This window comes from Pipra filicauda, unplaced genomic scaffold, assembly GCF_003945595.2.
Source record: "Pipra filicauda isolate LSUMZ 115617 unplaced genomic scaffold, ASM394559v2 scaffold255_size1097351_pilon, whole genome shotgun sequence".
Classification (NCBI taxonomy): Eukaryota; Metazoa; Chordata; class Aves; order Passeriformes; family Pipridae; genus Pipra; species Pipra filicauda.
The window spans coordinates 334,552-349,853 of record NW_024104371.1 but is presented as its reverse complement, the minus strand read 5'-3'; the positions used below and the strand labels follow the sequence as shown (position 1 = coordinate 349,853).

The window sequence follows — 15,302 nt, the reverse complement described above, 5'->3', positions numbered from 1 at the left end:
ATATGAACCAGTGAAGGTAATTTTAAAGAACAAAGAAATTGATTTTACCAGATGAATTTCTGTTGACTGATTCTATCAATGAGTATGATCAGCTCCTACTGAAAGATCACCAAAAGTCTTTTAAATTTGAAAGGTGTTATTTTGCTACATGTTGGGGGTCATTATCAGTTCCTACAAGAACAAAGACTCTTGATTGTTTCCACTTCAAAATAAAGTTAAAAGGATAAAAGTCCAAATCTTATGTTTCAATTAAGGAAGACAAATACGCTTCCTGGGGAAAAAATGTAATCAGTCTCCTACTGACTAATGAAAACCAAGAAAAAAATATTGCAAATTTAGAGTACAACAGCCTAATAGATCACCTATATCTGTAATGCTTCCTGGTTACCTGCTTCATGTTCTGAAAGTGATTTATTACTAAAAAAATAGCAAAAATATCTGGAATTACATAAATTCTCTCTGGGGTTCTGGAAATTTCTTTGCCAATATGCTAGTGAAATTGAAACAAGACTTTTACTTTCTGTTTTTTATTTTTATTATGCAAAGCATGTTTTGTCATTTTATTAAACACATCCCATGTTCTGATTCAGTGTTTTACTAAATATACTAATCAATTTGGAAAAAAAGTCTGATGATTAATGTTTTCAGATAGTCTAGTGAATAGTTATGGGGCCTGTTTACCAGTATTTCCAATTATCTCTTCCAATCAGTAATTGAATTTCTTTGTGTTCCTACATAGGAGAAAGGGACTTAACTCAGATATGGTTCTTCTTCCTTTTGATGATTGAGTACATATGAGGTCTACAGAAGAAAATTTAACAGTGTAAAAGATGAAGGACAACATAATTTGATAAGCAATGATCTGGCAAACTTAACTTCTAGCCTAAATCAAAAAAAATTGGGCCTCTCATGAGTTTTAGATGAAATGTGTTCTTGATGGCTCCCTGATCTGCACTTTGAATCTTTACTTTTTTGAAATAAATTGGTTGAAAGATGTACAGTAATACATTGATTGAAATCTTTATTAATTTACTACTATCGGGCAGGCAGAAAGGGGAAAAAGTTATAGGGAATGAATATTACATTTGGGTGAACAATCTCTGTATCTGTGAAAATGCTGAACTATTTGCAATGGAGTATATCACTGTAGTGCCTGGCTGTAATTTTGTTGTTAGTAGTGGCTTGTTTTTTCTGAAGTTCTCATTACAGCAACATTTGAACTCAAAATTGAGTTGTTTCAAATCTGAAAAGTCACTTATAAAATAATCTTACAAAAAAGTAAATGGGTAATCTATTATTGCCAGGAAAGCTTTATATATAAAAAAGGATAAGCATAAGCAAATACGCTTTTGTCATTTGGAACATACAGTCAAATTAGCAGTATGTGATACACTGATGAGAGACAGAAAATTAAAGGGACTCAGCACTGAATATAAATAAACTTGCAGAATACTATAATCCTAGTGAGAGTATTACCAAAGAAAAGCATTTAGATTTTTTTTATTTTCAACTGAGAATATTTCCAGTGTTTTCTTCCGCACCAGACCAGTATTTACAAGAGTTACAACAACAGAATCACAGAATTGTTTGAGTTGGAAGGGACCTTAAAAATCATCTAGTTCAACCCCTCTGCTGTGGGCAAGGACACTTTTCAACAGATCACTTTTCAATGCTTCCAGGGATGGTACATCCACAACTTCTCTGGACAGCATGTTCCAGCGCCTCACCATCCTAACAGTAATAAATTTCTTCCTAATATCAAATATAAACCTATCCTCTTTCAATTTAAATCCATTACCCTGTCACAAGCCATCAGAAGGGGCATGATGTTCATTGTAAATACGTGGCAGGCTGAACAAAGACACTGGACCACGTGCAGGGACTCCTGTGTTTTTATTGTACGATTGCCCACTCCAGCAACCAGCCCACTGTTTAGATTGAAAAGGTGCTGGCTAACAAGCACTTACATTTCTTATAACACCCTTCCACAAGAGTGGAGGCTAGCAAGCCTATAGATTTTGTACAGTACAAGTTCTCAGCTGCCACAATAAACTCCTCAAAGGTGCTGGCTCACAAGCCACAATGCACCAACACTAAAAGGCGCTGGCAAACAAGCCACAAACACATCCACAAGCACCCCACTTCCACAACAAACTTCAGTGCTGAGTATGGGGTAGACTGCCCCACCTCCACAGGACCCTCTCTTCCAACCACATCTGTCAGAATGTTTGAGAAAAAACATGCTTATGTCCAGTTCTACACACACCCCTTGTTTTATCATTACATGCCCTTGTCAAAAGTCCCTCTTGAGCTTTTTGTAGCCTCACTTCAAGTACTGGAAGGCTGCAATGAAGACTAGAACCCTTGTGCCCTCAGTCTGAACAGAGCTAATATCAACTCTAAATCAGCAGATAGTGGAACTGTACCTGATACCATATGGTGTTTCTTTTTCTAACATTTAATATATAATTTTGAAATTAGCTTTTAAAATCTTCATATGTTAATATTTACTTTCCAGATTTTCACAGTAAAACATCTATTTATATATGATGTATTCTGTTCAACATTTCAGAATTCCTTTAAAACCAACATAAGGATTTAAGATTGATTCCCTGTGATTATTAGCAATTTACTAAAATATATTTTTTCTCCACTTTCTATATTAATAGTGGAGAGAAGAAGTGTACCTAAAATCTGAACTTCTCCCTAGAGAATATTTATCCTTCAATAATATAATGAACAATAGGTGGTTATGTTCTTAACTTAGGTGGTTCATTAAGTGCCCTAAAATTACAGATTCACAGAATGGGTAAGGTTGGAAGAGACCACAGTGCCGAAATAGTTAAATTAGTCCTGAAGTGATTCCTCTAGAAAAGTCAGATTTAAAAATTCTCTCTTGGCATTTCCTGTTGACTGGTTACTGGTTGCTCTGTGCATGGTATGTTGAACCTAGTTGGTTTTTTATACTGATTGGTATTGTTCTAATACCTTTTACTGTATTCATACACTCTGTATAACTGGTTCTCCACGATCTAGCTAATGACTGACATTAGGAATGTGACTTAAAAAACTTTTATAAAACAGCTATCACAGTGCAAAACCAATAAATTATCTTGAAAATTCTTTAATTATTTTGACTGCATTGAAATAGCTGATTAGAAACTTTGAATCTTTTATCTAATTCAAACCTTATTAAAAGGAAAAGCTTGCAAGTTTCAATATTATGTATCTTATCACCAAGTGTAGTCATGGAATTTTTATGTATGTAATCCTACAACCATATAGCAGAGAAAATGAGATTACTCAAATATATTCTTCCACTTCAGTAAAATTCACATGAATATTACATATATACTTACAGCCATCCTGTAGAAACCATAAGATTACAAGTACTGTACTCCCTTTAAGGATAATAAGAAAAAATATAGTACTCTACAAGATTATATTTCTTAAGTCTTTGTAAAAGATGGTAGAGACAATGCTTTTTTATAGTAATAAAAGTGCTGAAGTTTCACTATTAGTTCTTCCCAGAATTAGCTCTTGCAATTTATTATTAATATGTATAAGGAGGACAGTGAAATTTCTTTTTAATTTTACCAGCCAAATTGGAAAATACAGTGGGGAAAAAAAAGAGATTTTGATTATATGGAAAGAAAAATAACACAGAAAAATAAATTTTGTATGCTTCTATTAACTAAGATAAGCATTTTTTTAGTTTTCTTGGGTTTTTATTTGTTTGTCTTTTCCTCAAAGAATTAGCTAACCTGTTCCAGTTAGAAGGAATTCACTGTGGGATGAGGTTTTTTGCTGATGCAATACTACCTATTATAAAGACTATACAAAATCACATTTCCCTGAATGCAGCAGAAATAATATAACAAAAGAGAAAATGTCTTTCCTAAATGTTAAGCTTTTTTCAGCTTTCAGTTAATCCAGAGTCCAATCTATTCAAACTTTTCTCAGGACCAAGTAATACATATGAATTCAGGTTGTTTGATCATTCTCGATACCTCCCAATGAAGTGTTCTCCTTCTTTAAACTTCTCTTCCCTTCAGATATAGAAACAGAAGAGTGTGTTTCACTGTACATTTCAGCTATATTTTCTCCAGATAAGAGAGAACTATCAATATATTTTTCAAAATAAGACCAATTCTTTTATCAAAACAATTAACTAGCAACTTGCTGTATTACCCTTAAGAGTCCTGAAGTGCCAAAAAAATCTCAATATAAATAAAATAACTTCTAAAGGACAGTGTCAATTTTAGATTGGTAATTATTAGCTGGAAGTCTTTAACAATGTCTGAACTAGTTCTGTCATCTTTCATATAAGTTATAATCACATCGCACAAAGATTATGTAAAAACATACAAAGGTAGGTATTTATCTTGGTAGAGACTAGTCACAGTATTTTAAGAAATGAAACTACTAAAGGAAAACCAATTATACATTTTTTAGATAATTCTGCTGTTCATACAGTTACCAGACTTAAATCACAGGTATATCCAGGTGGAAATCAAGTTTTTATTTCAGAAGAAAAGGTAAGATTTCAATAGAGACATACTTTTCCAGAGAGTAAATGGCATTAAAAAAAAAAAAAAAAAATCCCAGGAAGTGAAGTGATTTAGAGATTTTGAAAATCATTAGTTTTACCAGTGTGATTTCCCAGTACCTAGTTGGCTACGTGGAAAGATGAAATGCAGGGTGGCAATGTTAAAAGGTGATGTAAGGTATGCTAAATGACAGGTAAAATTCTTTGGTTAACTGCAGAACTGTTACTTAAGCTAAAACATAAAGTTACTGCAGCTGAGGATCCAGGAATAACTAATCTGGTAAAGCACTGGCACTCCATGGTGCAATGAACAGAAGCCCAATAGGTCAGATGAGTTGAAGGAAGTGATGCATAACCTTCAAAGATTAGCTGGGAGCACAAGAGACCAGCAGACTGAATATATGCTGCAAATGTGCAATGTTTATATGCAACGAACGTGAATATATTTTACATATATAGTTGCATAATAGATACATATAATGTATGCAAATATTCAGTTAGGAAATTAGAAATCACTGTGAATGGAAATGATGGAGAGATGAGGACAGTTTTAAACTTTAGGATAATAATTTATTTCGTCGCTATTCACTAGCAATAAACATTGTCAATCTTATTTCTTACTCATTACCAGTAATTATTACTGAGTATATAAAACAGTTTTTAACAGTTAGAACTTAAAACAGGAGCAACATGGAGCTGATACTGTATAGTCAGAATTGACAGCCACAGCCCTTGGCTCTCTCAGTCCATGAGATCAAGATGGTTGTGTCTGAGAACTCTTCGACAAGGGAAGCCAGAACCAAAGCAATATTCTTTCTTTCCCATCTTGACTCTCTCTTCACTGGTGTTTTGTGTTCCACAGATCTCTCTTCAACAGAAATGAGGTGATCTTACCTGCTAAGGTCATCAAATATGATCTTCTAATATCTGTACTTATTTTCATTTTGCCAAATACCGTTTTTTTCTTACTCTACATTCTTTACTTTTCTTTATCAGATTTTACTACTTGGATATATTTTACTGAATCCTGCTTGTGGGCCTATGCTTCAACTCACTTTTGCAGTAACATTTTACAGACTGCTATGACATATCTTGTGTTACAGTCTTATGAAATGCTTAATGTGATGATTTGGTTTACTTATGTACAGGTGTAAGACAAATAAATATTAATTTAATCTTGTTTGGTCTACCTGTACCTTATATATACAACAAGTCACTGTTCTGGCTGCAATGCTGGGTGTAATAGGCTCTTGTACAGCTTGTTCTACCCCGGTGCGTGTCTCTGACACTTCTAGTTGCACAGTGCCTGCTTTGAGTAGGAGATATGAAAGACATAGTTCTAAAGAAAATATCTGATGTTTTAGTAACTGTGGTAATCCCCCAGGATATGAAGAATGAAACTGCAAATTTTAAATTCAGATCTTCTTATCTCTTAGAAAAGGTTCTCCTTGAAAATTTACTCAAAAGCCTTTGATTTTAAGTGAAGTAACTGAAATAACACAGCATGGAGTTTTAAAATGCAAAGTGCAACTTGTTCTAAGTATACTGGATACATTAAATCTCTTTTGCATTTGTTTGTATCTTATCTAGATATTTGCAGCTGTAAATACATGCATGCTCACCATCTTCAGGTATAGGGTCTAAAGTACCTTCAAGCAACTAAGCAATTTTGACAACATTTTTCTGTACCATTCTCTAGGAACTAAACAAATTTTATTTAAGCATCGTTTTCATCTATGATTTGTTTTGCCGTGTTTAGAAACAAGCTCAGATTTTGAAAGCACTCACACTGTTTTGAGCCTAACTGATTCTGAATGCAATATTTTGTTTGTGGTTTTTAAATATTACCGAAAGAAGAAATATTGGATGCTGAAAAATAGCATGTATGCACACACACATACATATTTATCATAGTGCAGAATGTTGAAATTAATGTAGGATGACTGACAATACCATCATATGCATTAATAATGCATAGAATAATTTCTCTTCAGATATCAAATTATGTATTAATATAATTATTTGTGGAGATTATTTAATAATTATATCACACATAGCAGAACTATATCTTCAAATGCTTTCTACCAGCTCTTACCAGCCAACTCTTTTCACTATTGTCTAAACACTACTTTTGTGTGCGTGTCCCTGTAGATCAGTGTAAATATTTGGGTTTAACCAAAGATTTCAGGGATGAATTTAGGTAGAATTAAGAGAAAAATTATTTTAAAAAGTCCAATATACTTTAACAATCTTGTGACTAATATAAATATAAAATATTTACTTTTAATTTCTAAAAAAAAATAAAATGCTGACCTACAATTATTAAGGGTAAAAAAAATAGATAGCTATATTTTTCAAAGATTAATCCATATTAGAGCAGAATTTATTTTTATGTGCTTAATATCTAAGTAGGTTTGGGTCAGTCATGACTATTCTTTCCATTTCTCTGCATAAAGTGAGAGCACTACTAACATATTTCATAAAATTCCTTCTTTTTTTTCCACTCAAAGGAAATAACTGCACTACTACTACACACAAGAACTTCTTATTGTACAATCCTGTAATTAATTTTGTTCAACACATTAACACAGCCAAAGAGGAGTTTTAGACTAATAGGGTTTAGGAGCCAAAGGGTTTAGGGGTCTAAGCATAGATTAGATAGTTTACTTCAGACTAACAAAAGCAATCCTCTGTTCAGAAAAAGCAATCCAAATTAACAATCATTTAAGTTTAAAGTGACTTAATTACATTCTTAAAACAATTACACAGAGACTTTTAAAAAAAGAAACTAAGTGTTAGACTATCAGTTTCACCTTAACTTTGACATAGAAGTATTCAGGTTTTTTCCTGACAATTTTGCTGTTTGCATGAGTAATCCCCCTCCACTCCATTTCTGTCAGCAGCTGAAAAACAGGTGAGAGATAGCAAACAGTCTCAAAAAGAAAGCATCTGCTACATCTGCGGTGAGATCAGTCCTTCCCTGTCTGAGCAGTTTGCTTTTGCTTACAAGTGATATAAACCTTATTCCCCTTGGTCTGGACAATCATTCAGAGTCTCCACACAACCTGCAGTGGCTGAATCATGACAACAGATTTCAGTTTAGCTGATCTAACTAACAGTCCTAAATATCCTAACCCTTTTCACAGTGTATTGAAACTGATGTGATTTAAGTGCCAAAAGGAGTTCAGATTTCTTCTGCCTAGTTTCCCACAGTCACTTACAACGTTCATGTTTTAGTCGTCACTTCTAAACCAAAGTTTTAGCAAGCAATTGTGCAGATATTTTCAGCACTGAAATCTTTAGATTTGAATACAGATCTTTTTTCATATGTTGTATTATACATGTTTCATCACAAGATAAGTGTTCTTAATAACTTCTGTGCTGCTTGACTCGTGTGCCACTTCAAACTAAATAAACTCCATATGAGGAGGAGTGTGGATGGATGGTGTAGACCAAGTGTGGAATCTCAAGACCATGCTACTCCAGTCATATGCAAACAATAAGCTACTATGTAGATTTTAACACAGCCTAGAAACTAATTTACCAACTTGAAGCACATTTAGGAACCCAAATCAGTGCGGGAACTTAATTAAATACAACTCTTCTGCGACTACACACTTTGGCATATATTTTGGCCTGTGCTTTTGTGAGAGTCATTCAAATTTTAAAGAAGATCTATAGATAATCAGTGGAGAGTAACCATTGTCATATGAATTCATACAGTGCATTTAATGTGCACTACCTTCCATTCTCCTACAACTGATTTTTCTGTAAAATGTCAACTGATTTCAATAACATTTATATGACTGCCCAAAACAACTCAAAGAATCTTTCAATATTCTTGAAACTCTTTATCTGAAAATATACTTTCCTGCCTCCTGCCCCCTGCTCTGCTTTGGCTGAATGAAAAGTAATAGTCTGATAACTAGTTGTTCTACAGGCCATAGATATTAGGGGAAGAAAAACACAACAGCTATAAAATATAGTCACAGGAATTACCCCTTTTTTTTACTTATTATCTTATAAGTTACTCTTAAAAATATATTTGACTTTTGAAAACTAATGAAAAACACTGATTATGTAGGGCTTCCATACTCAGTGAAAATTGATATTTGTATTTTGTTGCGATTACTTCATCTTACATCTTTTTAAAGATACAATCAAACACTGAATGTGTTAGTCACTTTCTGTTCAAGCACACGGGAAAAACACACACTCACAGAGAGGAAAATTATGTTATTGAGACACACCTTAAATATATCAAATAGAATAGATTCATCTTCTGAAAGTAAGTGCTTGCTTTCCCTACGTGGTCTATAAAAATGAGTACTTCTGAAGACTTTTAGAGTGAAAACACTTAAAATGAGTGTCTCATTTTAAGCGACTACTAAGAGGAAAAAATAGCAGAAGTGAAAGTTTTATCAACAAACATGCAATCTCTAAAAGACAGCTAGTGCTAAAACATAGATATCTATATCTGTGGTCTCAGCTATCAACATGGAATTTTTTTTATAGCCCTCTCCAGAGGCTGCTTCATCTGATCTATTTAGGGTATTCATTTGGACTGAGATGTAAGTCACATCCTGATGTGACATTCCAGAGATCAAACAAACCTCACTCAAGATACCTACTATTTAAGAGAAAGTCAGATGTTGAAGTTAGTCAGAATAGATCTTCTTTTCATGGAGTGGTATTACAGCTGTCGTAAAGTTACATCCCATGAACAGTGCCTTCTGATAAACTTAATGCACAGTTGAAAGTGTTGAGGGTACACCAAAATTAACTTTGATCACTAAAGAATAAGCCAGACCTTGGGCAAGCAAATGAGGCTTTATATAAGTAACCTGAATTATTTATTCAAAACTCAATGTATTGTTTAGAGAGTGGGGGAGGGGTGGAGAAAGGGGAGGTAACTGTATTTTTAAGTCTCTATTTAATTACTACTAAACATGTGTAAAATGAACCAAGAAAACAATGAACTAAACGAAAAATATCTGTAGTACAAAGACAGAGGAATATTGATATAGAATTTGGGTTTATCTATTTATATGACATAAATACTAAAAATATTATTATAATATATTAGATCATGAATAATTTTAGATTTTAAATCTCACACAATTCTATCACTTTTTGTCTTCAGTGTCCTGTGGCCTTTTTCTCAGTATTTAAATTGAGATAAAGGATTTTCTTTCTAGAGAGATTTGAGCTACAAAGATTGAAGATCATCAATAGTATATATTTTTAAAAGTTAGGGTTCATTTTTAGTACTCTTGCCAAGATTTTGTTAATTCAAAGACCATTAGGGAGTTAATGCATGTCATTTTCTCTTCTTTACTCAATTCATTTAGGAAATTACAGACTTCTAAGGTGTGTAACCAGTCCTTCTACACATCAGTGATTTAATTTCTTTTATTCCAACAAGTCATGTTTGAGTTCTTTTAAGGCAAAAGATCAGACCAGATGCTTCTGATTGTGCAAGAGTGCTAGGAAGAGTGGTCTTTTAGTTCTGTACATATAATTATCTTACTTTATACTGACAATGTACTAACATTGGTGATCATCAGAAATATTCTCCCACTGGTATAAATCTATGTACATTTATTTTATTCAGCATTATAAGGCAATTGAGATTGGTACTATCAATTTTTCATGGTTTATGTTTTCATGGCTTTTGTTTCTGTTATCAGATTGAATGAGCCAAACTTCAATACAAAGGAACAACAAGCAATAAAAGCTTGATTTTTCACTTAGGAGGAAGGGGGAGAAAGAAGAGATGGCCTCTTAGGAAACCTCTGACATTTTTTTGTTATTGCTAGGAATATCGAAGTGGTGTATAGCATCCCATGAATAATAAATAAGAAGAATCAACAGATACTGATTTAAGTATTTTGAACTTAATTTCCTTCCCTTCAGGTCATACAGAGATCACTGTTGATGAACTTATTGTTTTTATAATGGAAATAACCTACCTATATTGATTTAGGTATACACTTTAAGAAATGTTGTTTGGTAAATTACCTCCTTAATGTCAATAGAAATTTTACTAGAGGCCAAGAAAAATAATTATGTACCAAGGAAATAGCTAAAATTGCAAACAACATGCAATAAATTGTAACTGAAAGCAGAATTCCTAACTCATAATTAGATTTTATGCCTATCAAAGAGCTAGAAAATGGTAATACTGCCTCTATTTAGCTACCCAGGTTCATTACAGCATAGGTAAAACTCTGGAAAGCCTTTGAATATCCTCACAGTTACAAAGTTATTGCCTCAGATGTAAGAAGGCCAAAATTCAAATTTTTTTCTGAAATTACTTGTTCCACATTTCTTATAGGACAAAACAGTTCCCTACCTTGAACACTATCCTTCTTGAATAGTGTTGAGATAGGTAGGTTTGGTACCTATTTCTTCTTTTGAAGCTGTTCTGTGAATGAAATATAAATAGCTTGAGTCTGGTGAGGACAAGAATCACGGAAAAGAGACCATGATTTTCTAGAACACTGTTTTGAACAAGTACCAGGTCCTTGAATCAAGAATTATGTTCTTATTGTATATTAGATGCTAGAAATCGAAATGCTGGTTATTGTTGCTGCCTTTTGTACTTTTAATGAAAGAAGGAAGGAAGGACACCCCTCCTGTCTACCATTTCGACCTGATAGGATGACTCCTCTTTGTCAGGAGGGTTTGTATATACCATGCTGAGCGTTTGTCAACACAGCTTTTGGTGGTACTAGGGAATAGTCATTGTCCAGGCAATTTTTGCAGATCTATCTCTATAGGTTCATGTCACAGTCAGTCCTTTGATGTGGTATCATAGCTGCAGTTTCTGGCACTGCCCTTGATGTTGAATACAAATTGCTTGCATTGGTGTGACCTTTACTGATAACTAGTCAGAAATCAGTTGGTAGTAAACACAGGAAACAGAATGAGTGCAGAGCTATTTCTATTACAAAACATTAGTGATATAATTTATTTCCCTAGACTGGATTTCTTCTTATTCTTGATGGTTTTGTGCTTGGCTGGTTAGTTGGATGTTTTTCTTTTGAAAGATATTGTGGTTTAATTATTATTATTATTATTATGAGTCCTTTAGCTGGGGTTCCATTAGCTCAAATTTATCTGCATAAAGGGAGTCATTCAGCTTAGTTGTCTTTCAAGTCTAAGAAAGTACATGTAACTTAGCAATTATTCTCATGAGCATGCTTGGTATAAAGTGCTTAAGGGAAAACAAAAATAAACAAAATAATTGGCAATTTAAGCTACTTTATGTTCTCATTTGCAATACAGATTAAAAGCAGCGCATGACAGTGGGAAACTGTGCTGGTTTGGGCTACAGTAGAGTTAATTTTTTGAGAGCTATGGGTGTTAAAACTTTCAAACTTTGAGATACTTATTTAGCATATCCCACATGGTTAGTCAACACCTGAGAATCCACCAACTGGGCTGGCCCAGCCAAATCAAAACTTTTATGTACTTTGGAAGGGGATAGAGTTCCTGTAGTGTCTATTAAAAACATTTTGGGGATATGAACCTCTGGGGATATTCTCTCTGATCATTGCATTAATGAATAATGAACTTTGATAAAACTGAATGAGCGGCTCCCTGATATCTGGTGGCTGACTGAGGTTAAACCACAACACAAACTCACCTTAAGAGTGATAGTATTATGAAGAACTAGACTGGTAGATTCTTATGTTCATATGTCAGTCCTAAATCAGTATGCAAAAGGCATTACACTGGGGAATGCCTTCTCCTCCTATTTACATGGATACAGTTTCTTTCACATGTGTTAGTGCAGTAAGAGAAAGCATGGTGATACAGACTGCCAATATCACAAAATACCAAATATGGACTTCCCTGCAGAGGAGCAACAATCCCCACAGAATCTACTACAACTGTATCTGAAAAAAAAAAATAAAAATTGATCATTTAGACAAATACAGTCATAGTTCATCTGTGCAAAGACACAAATGCATGTGAAGCATATGAAAAAAAACTATTGTCAAAACTATTTGCAATGTTACCAGAATATCTGCACCTTGGTGTTTTTCTAGTTAGTGATATCCAGTAGTCCTGGAAGGGTAAATTTGTATATATTTATACAAATAATTATTTCAAGGCTGTGATATATTCTGCTCTGTGCATAATATTAATAAAATTGTCGTGAATGCTAAAAGAGAATCAACTTACCAATTTCCAGGAAATCTTGGAAAGTTCTATTACTGTATTTATAAATCAAATATCTTTTCTTTTTTTTTTTTTTTCCCTTCTGGGAGACTTATGCAAAAGAGATATCTTTATATTGATACTTTGTATTAGATAATCATATGGCTAGATAATGTTGTTGACATTGTTCTAGATTAAATACCTGTCTGTACCAAATCAGTAGCTTCCTGAAGAACTATATACTTCCTTGCTTACCAAAAGAAAAAGAACTTTTTTAGGAAAAATGCATGAAAATTATAATGGAACAGAGGGAAGAACAATGGCTGCTTAAGCAACTTAACAATCACATACAGATTTAATACTATCTTGCCAAATTGCACTAAGTGCCACTTCCAGTTGTTTCTTGAACACTTTCAGGGATGACAACTTCACCACTTCCCTGGACAGCCCATTCCAGTATTTAACCACCCTTTCAGTGAAAATATTCTTCCTGATGTCAACCTGAACCTCCCTTGGCACAGCTTAAGGCTGTGTCCTCTTGTCCTGTCACTAGTTGCTTGGGAGAAGAGGCCGATCCCCAGCTCGCTACAGCCTCCTTTCAGGTACTTGTAAAAAGCAACGAGGTTTCCTCTGAGCCTCCTTTTCCCCAGGCTAAAGAACTCCAGCTGCCTCAGCTGTTTCTCACAGAACTTACTCTCTAGACACTTCACCAGCTCTGTTGTCCTTCTCCGGACACACTCCAGCACCTCAATGTCTTTCCTTTATCGAGGGGCCCAAACTGAGCACAGGATTCGAGGTGTGGCCTCACCAGTGCTGAGGACGGGGGGTCAATCACAGCCCTGTTCTTGCTGGCCACAGTATTTCTGATACGGTCCAGGATGCCATTGGCTTTCTTGACCACCTGGGCACACTGCTGGCTCACGTTCAGCCAGCTGAATAATTTAATCTTTATGAGATCCGTAAAAACAAAAAGCATTGACATAACTCGGGAACATTAATTGGAGTAGTCTTCGATTGTGAATTCCACTAGGGGATCTACTGTGCTTAACTTAGGTTTCTAGTTTGCACCTTAATTTCAGACGTGCAATGAACACGTACTCCCAAATTAAGCATCTAATTTTCCCATATGGATTTGGCAGTAAACAGGGCTGGATAAGTTAGAGGCCTCAACAGGAAGATTTATCCACTTGTTTTAGGTACCACACTCAATATTTATGTGTACATGAATGAGTGTCAAATCACTGTATGCTGAATTTTGATACCTAACAGGGGAAGACTGAATCAGAAAGTGTTTCCAATAAAAGCTTATTAAAAACATATCCTTTTTTAAACCAAATATTTGCTCAAGCTACTGGAACGGCCTTCTGTTAGGCACATAATTAAACAATGTAATAACATATTGTGTTGTCGTAGTTTACCCCAGCCAGCAACCAAGCCCCATGCAGCTGCTTGATCACCTTCCCACCAGTAGAATCAGGGAGAGAATTGGAAGAGTAGACAGAAAAGTTGTGGGTTGAGATAAAGACAGTTTAATAGGGAAAGCAAAAGCTGCTCACACAAAGCAAGGAATTAATTCACTGCTTCCCAAGGGCAGTGTGATAGTTTTAGCCTAGGCCTTCCTGGAGACCAGCTTGTAACCAGGAAGGAACTAGGGAAGTGACTAAGGACGTATTCCATGCTATTCCTTTACATAAACTGAGGTATAAATAAAGCTGATCGGAGAGACCTCGCTCTCTTCTTTTCCGGCGAGGTTCGAGAACAGTAGGTTCCTATGTCGGTCTTGCTTATCTGAAGTTGAGGCCTGTAGTGACTGCTGTGTCTGCCACAAAGGAGAGGAGAGTGCTGGGCCGCAGTCTGGCTGTCCTGCTTTTCTCAAAGGAAGTGGTGGGATTTTGCTAGTTCTTTATTTTGCTGGTTACCAGGTTTTTCAATTGTGCATATCTGTTTTGGTTTTGTCCCTTTTTGTTCTTTTTTTTGTCCTTTTTTCCCTTCTCCCTTCCCCTCTTCCCTTTTAGGGAGCTGTTTGGGCTTTCTGAGGTTATATGTACATAACATTCTCACTTTATATATCTGTTTTATATGTAAAATATATATTTTTGCTATAGCTTTGGCTGTTTGGGTTTTTTTTCTTCCCTCTCTGGCTCTTTCACTGAGTTTTGGAGACTTGGCAGAAGCCAGCTCCAAACTTGCTCAGGTAGACAGGTGTTCAGCCATCTTCATGAGAGCAGGTCCCCATTACACACAACGGTGACTTGGGAAGATGAATGCCATCACTAAAAATGTTCCCCCTCCTTCCTTCTTTCCTCCCTACTTTATAGACTGAGAATGACATCATACGGTCTGGAACATCCCTTTGATCAGTTTGGGTTACTTGTCCCCGCTGTGTTTCCTCCCAGTCTCCTATGCACCCCCAGTCTCCCTGCCAGCATGGCAGTACGAAAATCAGAAAAGGTCTTGGCTCTGTATAAGCACTGCTCAGCAATAACAAAATCATTTCTATATTATCAACCCTGTGTTCAGCACAAATCCAAAACATAGCCCCACACTTGCCACTGTGAAGAAAATTAACTACTCCAGCCAAAAC

General features: G+C 35.0%; 1 long non-coding RNA gene across 1 annotated transcript; it reads right to left on the bottom strand.

The window, feature by feature from the left end:
* Positions 1-5,127: 5,127 nt before the first annotated feature.
* Positions 5,128-10,978, bottom strand: LOC120323417. Its single transcript, XR_005563817.1, has 3 exons — positions 10,905-10,978; positions 7,363-7,452; positions 5,128-5,443 (listed from the first exon to the last, which is right to left on the bottom strand). It is a non-coding gene; the product is annotated as an uncharacterized LOC120323417 (long non-coding RNA).
* Positions 10,979-15,302: the final 4,324 nt, after the last annotated feature.